At 43.1% G+C, this 6000-nt stretch overlaps 1 protein-coding gene across 4 annotated transcripts in view; it reads left to right on the top strand.

Moving 5' to 3' along the window:
- Positions 1-1717: 1717 nt before the first annotated feature.
- The window catches only part of TDRD1 (tudor domain containing 1), a 53253-nt gene continuing 48970 nt past the window's right edge, over positions 1718-6000 (top strand). For 3 of the 4 annotated variants that reach the window (XM_021943699.2, XM_003904277.4, XM_017944332.3), the window contains exon 1: positions 1718-2180. The gene's annotated coding sequence lies outside the window, so the exon portion shown is untranslated. Of the gene's footprint in view, positions 2181-5047; positions 5135-6000 lie in introns of those variants that run through there. The other variant, XM_021943697.2, reaches the window with a different exon arrangement.

The following is a 6000-nucleotide window of genomic DNA, read 5'->3' as shown; positions in this document are numbered from 1 at the left end:
CTCCCTACTCCTTAAATGTGGGCTTCAAATAATAGCTTCCTTCCAAAGTGTATAGTATGAAAAGGGTAGGGGAAAAAAAAGAATATAGTAGAAAGACCTAACAAACACTACCACAGTCAGATGACTTAAGTCCTACATCAATTGTCATAATCATATTCATAGGATGTACGCTTGATATGATGCAATAAAAATGGCATTTTTACCTCTGTGATCTTCCTTCCAATAACCCATAACTCCTTTCTCTACCAGCAGAAAAACATCTGATAAATTCCAAAAGTAGGGCATCCTATAAAACGCCTGACAGTACTCCTGGAAGCTTGACGTCAGGGTCATCAAAACAAAAAGTCTAAGGAAGTCGCATGGCCAAGAAGAGCCTAAGGGTCTATGAAAACTAAATGAAATACGATATCCTGATGAGATCTTGCATCAGAAAAGAGACAGTAGGTAAAAACTAAGGAAATCAAAATGGTGGACTTTAATTAATAATGTATCAATGTTGGTTCCTTAATTGTAACAAATGTATCATGCTAATAGACCATGCTAATAATAGGGGAAATGATGTGACTTCTGTCAGAACTTTGTCCAGCACTTTCCTTTCTTTTTCTTTCTTTTTTTTTTTTTTTGAGATCGAGTCTCGCTCTGCTGCCCAGGCTGGAGTGCAGTGGCATGATCTCTGCTTGCTGAAACCTCCGCCTCCCAGGTTCAGGCGATTCTCCTGCCTTAGTCTCCCAAGTAGCTGGGATTACAGGCACCCGCCATGACACCTGGCTAATTTAAAAAAAAAATTTTTTTTTTTAGTAGAGACGGGGTTTCACCATGTTGGCCAGGCTGGTCTCGAACTCCTGACCTCAAGTGATCTGCCCGCCTCGGCCTCCCCAAGTGCTGGGATTACAGGCGTGAGCCACCACGCCCAGCCAGCACTTTAATTTCACTATTCTGTAAATCTGAAACTGCTCTAAAAAATAAAATGTATTAAAAATGTATATCAACTAAAGAAAAAAAATCAGGCTTTTAAATAATTGAAGTTAGTTTGATTCAGAGTCTTACGGAGGACTGCAACCAGGGAGATCCCAGAAAATTTCTGTTAAACTACTCCAAAGCAGTGTGTCAGCACACTTTAAATATTAGGTGGTAGAGGTTATGCCCAGGGGTTACATTAAAAGTGCCCAGAAGCTATATAAGATAAAAATCTCTTCAAAGTTTGGGTGCGAGAGTAAGTCTAGGCATCATCATTAATCCTATCCGTTATGTACAGAAAAAGGCAAAGGCTAGATCTCTGAATGTATCTTTTCTAAAAATGCAGTGATTCTGAGAGGTGGGAACCTGAGTTCCATCCTGCTTAGGCACTCTTCAAGGGATTCTTCTGGAGGGCTGAGAAGTTACTAAGTCAGGCGGTCTGAAATCATGCTGACAAACACAATGAACAAAGCTTTTTCACAGTGAGGGAGGACTATGCTGGGGGCCAGAAGCGGAGGTTTGCTACTTTGTCTCACATTTACAATTCTCGGATTTGCTTCAAAACATTGCCGGAAGAGTGCTTGGGGTGCAGATGCAGACAAGATTAACCATGAATTGATAAGGTAGAAACTAGATGACAGGTACACAAGGGTTCCCTTCCTATGAAATTGTTAGGAAAGTTCCATAGCAAAAAAAAAAAAAAAAAAAATCTTGTATTTAAGTAACACCAACAGGTACAAACGCATGCCCTCAGTCAGGAAGAAAAAAAAGTATAAGCACGTGTGTGTTTAACAGGCAGAGGCAGTTGATTTGGAAAACCTTGGAAGACTTTTAAGTGGGTACGGCGACCCAAGTGACCTTCAAGGGGACAAAGTCTGCATCTTTGCGCCCAAAATTTGCCGAAGACGTTGCCAGAGACATCTTTCTAGAAGAAGCTAGAAGAAAATAAAGTTTCTGCAAAGGAACTTTTTGAGCCTGCAACTAGAGCACAAGCCGCTTCCGGGGAAGGCGGAGGGAGCACGTGGGCACATTGAGTTGCACGTGGACGCGGAGTGCGCAGGCGTGCGCAGGCGTGCGCAGGGGCCGAGAAGGCGCAGGCCGGATTGGAGGCGAGGGGAGTGCCGGACGCATCCCAGGCGGCGGGGCTCCCAGCATAGGCAGTCGCCACCACCGCCAGGCCGCAGAGACAGGTTCGGGTCCGCGGTCCTCTTGCCCCTTTCCAGGTCAGGATTCCCAGGCGTATAGGGGAGGGAGAGAGCCTGCATGAAGGGGAAGGGAGGGGACTTCGGTCGTTGGGGGCCAGACGTTGGGCGCTGGAGACGTTGAGGTTGGGCGTTGAGCGGGTACAAGGGGCCTGGAAGTGGAGAGAGGAGACTTGGAACTTTGGCTGCGAAGGGCAGGTCTAAAGTTGGAGGGTTTGGTGTGGGAGGATTCTCTATGAGTTTGGAAATAGCACTTCCGGGCATCACTCCTTCAAATGCAAACGTTCACCTTCTCTCTAAGAGAAACTTGCATGTGGATTCACTGCCTTCGTTTGACTAAAAACTGCGATACAAACAATATTAACACTTGACTTTCTTTTCCCCACTTTCCTCCTATAGGAAAGGAAGATGCACTAGGGCATTCACTTAGATGTGGGTCAGCTGGCGCTGGTTTGTTTAAGGAGTGCCTGCTGTGTGCCAATAGCTTTTCTGGGCCCTAGGGTCCTTGCTATAAATAACGTTAGCCCTGCTGGGCCTCTAAACTAAGGGAACTGATGCTTCCAGCTTCCTTAGTGAGGCAGCACGGTGCTGTGTGCTAAAATCCAAGGCCGTGGAGGCTGACCTGCGTTTTCATCTAAACTGTGTAAGGTGCTGGCCCTGGGGGGTTTGGTAAGTTATTCCAGCTTCCCACGTCTCCCTTGTTTATCTGTAGGAATAACGAAATAAAAATACTTTAGTCCTCAAATTATTTTCATCTTAAACCTGCAAGCTGGTTCCACAGGAATGGAAGAAATTTCGTGCTTGTAGGAGTGGTATAAAAGTAAAGCAGAAATAATAGCTGCCCTTCGAGCCCTTGAAGTACTAGCCAAGTGATTTACTTCGTCTCTCATTTAATCCTCGTGATTAGGATTTATGAGGAAGCTAACTACTGCACTCCGCATTTTACAGTCGCTGAATCCTAGAAAGATGAAGTGATTTGCCCAAGATAGTGTGGCTAAATGAGGAAGACGAGACTTACCTGGCTAACTTCAGAGCTCATGCTTTACTGAACCATTGCGTTTTATCTCTTCAAAGCCGGAGTGTTTTTTGTTGCTGCTGCTGCTGCTAATGTTGTTGTTTTTGAGACGGAGTTTCACTCTTGTTGCCCAGGTTGGAGTGCAATGGCGCAATCCCGGCTCACTGCAACCTCCGCCTCCTGGGTTCAAGCGATTCTCCAGCCTCAGCCTCCCGAGTAGCTGGGATTACAGGTACCAGCCACCACGCCTTGCTAATTTTTGTATTTTTAGTAGAGACAGCGTTTCACCATGTTGGCCAGGCTGGTCTCAAACTCCTCAGCTCAGGTGATTCACCCACTTCAGCCTTTAAAGTGCTGGGATTACAGGCGCGAGCTACGGCGTCCAGCCAAAACCGGAGTGTTTTCTTTGACTGGAATGGTTCTTGCAGAATACATAGGATTGCCAGAAAATGAAAGCAAACATTAGAGAAGGAAAAAAAATGACAGCTGAGTATCTCTGCGTGCACTTTTAATGTTAAAAGAACTCTAGCCTGTGGTGTCCTAGAGGGAAAAGAAATGACTTACCCCACTGTATCTTAGGAAGCTCCCAGCAACATCAGGGAGGACCGGTAGGATTCCAAAGAAAAGAGAGGGTCTACCCTTAGGGAGCTTCAGGTCTTAGTGGGTTCAAAGCGTGAAGTACAGAACAAAGAGATCTAGAAATATGAGCCCTCATTTTTGCCTGTAGCACTATAGAAATGAGTCACTTTCAGTTCACTACTTTTTTAGTACATCAGTGATTCCCAATTCTAAGAAAGTCAGGTACTGTCTAACGTAAAGAAATGTTGAGACCCTTCTAGTTAACCTTTTGTGTTAGCTGAATCAACATTTAAATACTGTGGATTCCAGAATGATTAAATACTGTTTTTATCACTAGTAGCATGTAAAAGTAGTAGATTGTATGTAGGGGAAATTACTGATTTTAAAACTGGGTGAGGTTAACCCATGTGGTTTCAGGGCCTTTGCAGTAATAATCTGTCACATTTGTTTACCTGGGTATCAAATCTAAAGCGTGAGGTTGGGAATCAAAGAGTATTATGCCATAGGGCCTGCCTACTTGTGATTCAAATATTCCCAGTGGTTGACACAGGATGAAACCAAGTAGGAATAGATGCTCAGTCTTACTGGTGTTTTGTAATGTTAAAAATTTATGGCTGGGTGCAGTGGCTCACACCTGTAATTCCAGCACTTTGGGAGGCGGAGGCGGACAGATCACGAGGTCAGGAGTTTGAGACCAGTCTCGTGAAACCCCATCTCTACTAAAAATACAAAAATTAGCCGGGCGTGGTGGGGCATGCCTGTAGTCCCAGCTAATTGGGAGGGCTGGGGCAGGAGAATTGCTTGAACCCGGGACGCGGAGGTTGCAGTGAGCCCGAGATCGTGCCACTGCACTCCAGCTTGGACAACAGAGCGAGACAACGCCTCAAAAAAATAAATAATTCACCCTTAAGAGCCTGTTCTGTATCCCAGTTGTGGTGGCTGCCTAAGTCTATGCCTGCCTTACATTCATAAAACTGTAAATCAGTGTATGTGTAATGGTATGGTAATTGCATATTTAAAAATAAATTCCAAAAAGTTTTAGGTGACTGAATGTTTTATGTGGATTCATGGTAGTACTGGCCACCTGCTCCAAAAGCTAATGCATAAGTGGTAATAGTGTTCAAAGTCAGGGACATTCTGACTTTCCTGTTGACGGGCTGCCAACCTGTGTCTGGGATCCTGTGTTCCATTATGAGAGTCATGTCAGTATAAGAGTCTCATGTTTTTGAGAGGTTGTGGTTACAGGGCAGCAACAGTTGGGAAGGGATCCAATGCAGCACGATTGGCTGTCCCAAATGAAAGGAAACAAGAAGTTTGTGGTCCCAGAACAGGTGTAGATGTCTATTTGCCCTGGGTGTTGTAATGAAAATTCCTGAACAGGGTGAGTCCTTCAAACATTGTCCAAATATTCCACCATAGGGTGAACCTTTTAAGTATAAATCCTCTATTTGCTACTTAAACTTTATAGTAAGTCTAACGCTGATGCCGTTTCTAAAGTCAAATATATTTACTAATTTTTGGATTTTGGAGGAATCGTTGTGAGACATGAAGTTTGTTATTAAATTTCAGTAAACTTCATAGCCTGATGTGCTTAAGACTTAAGCACATCACTTAAGACTGCCGGATGTCATTTCAGACAGCAGGTGTCATTTTCAGTGAACAGGTTGGCATGAAAACAGTGCAATAGTGCATTTAAAATAGTTTTTATCATATGAATATCTTTTGAATGCCTAGTTCTATAAAACACCATGGTGGATACTGCAGGAAATCAGAGGTATTTTTGTTTAGATTTTTAAAAATAAGAGTTCCTGCACTCAAGCAACTTAATTTAAATGACAGATATAACTGTCTGTAGGTAACTGTAATACAGGGTAGTGAGGCGCTGACTGTAGATTGATTGGCAGCCTGCGTTACTAAATAAAGATAGTGTTATGAAAGACGATCTCGGGTGTAACACAGCAGCCTACTGAGGATCCAACTCAGTGTCTTGAGAAGAAGATAACTGTACGCTAGTTTTATGGTTTAAATATTGCTGTGATCCTTTACTTGATTTAGAATTAAGTTACCACATTTTTGGAAAAAAGGTTTACTGTTAGCTACTTCAGTCTTAAAAATGTTTTCATCTATAAAAACAATTCATTCAATATAATTTGGAAAATGTAGTGAAAAAGATATCCTCATCAACCCACCTACTCCGGAATACTCATTGTTATTTATAATGTAATATGTTTCATTCATCTTTTTTTA

Source organism: Papio anubis, chromosome 11 (genome assembly GCF_008728515.1).
Source record: "Papio anubis isolate 15944 chromosome 11, Panubis1.0, whole genome shotgun sequence".
NCBI classification, from domain to species: domain Eukaryota; kingdom Metazoa; phylum Chordata; class Mammalia; order Primates; family Cercopithecidae; genus Papio; species Papio anubis.
This window is presented reverse-complemented; position numbering and strand designations above follow the sequence as displayed.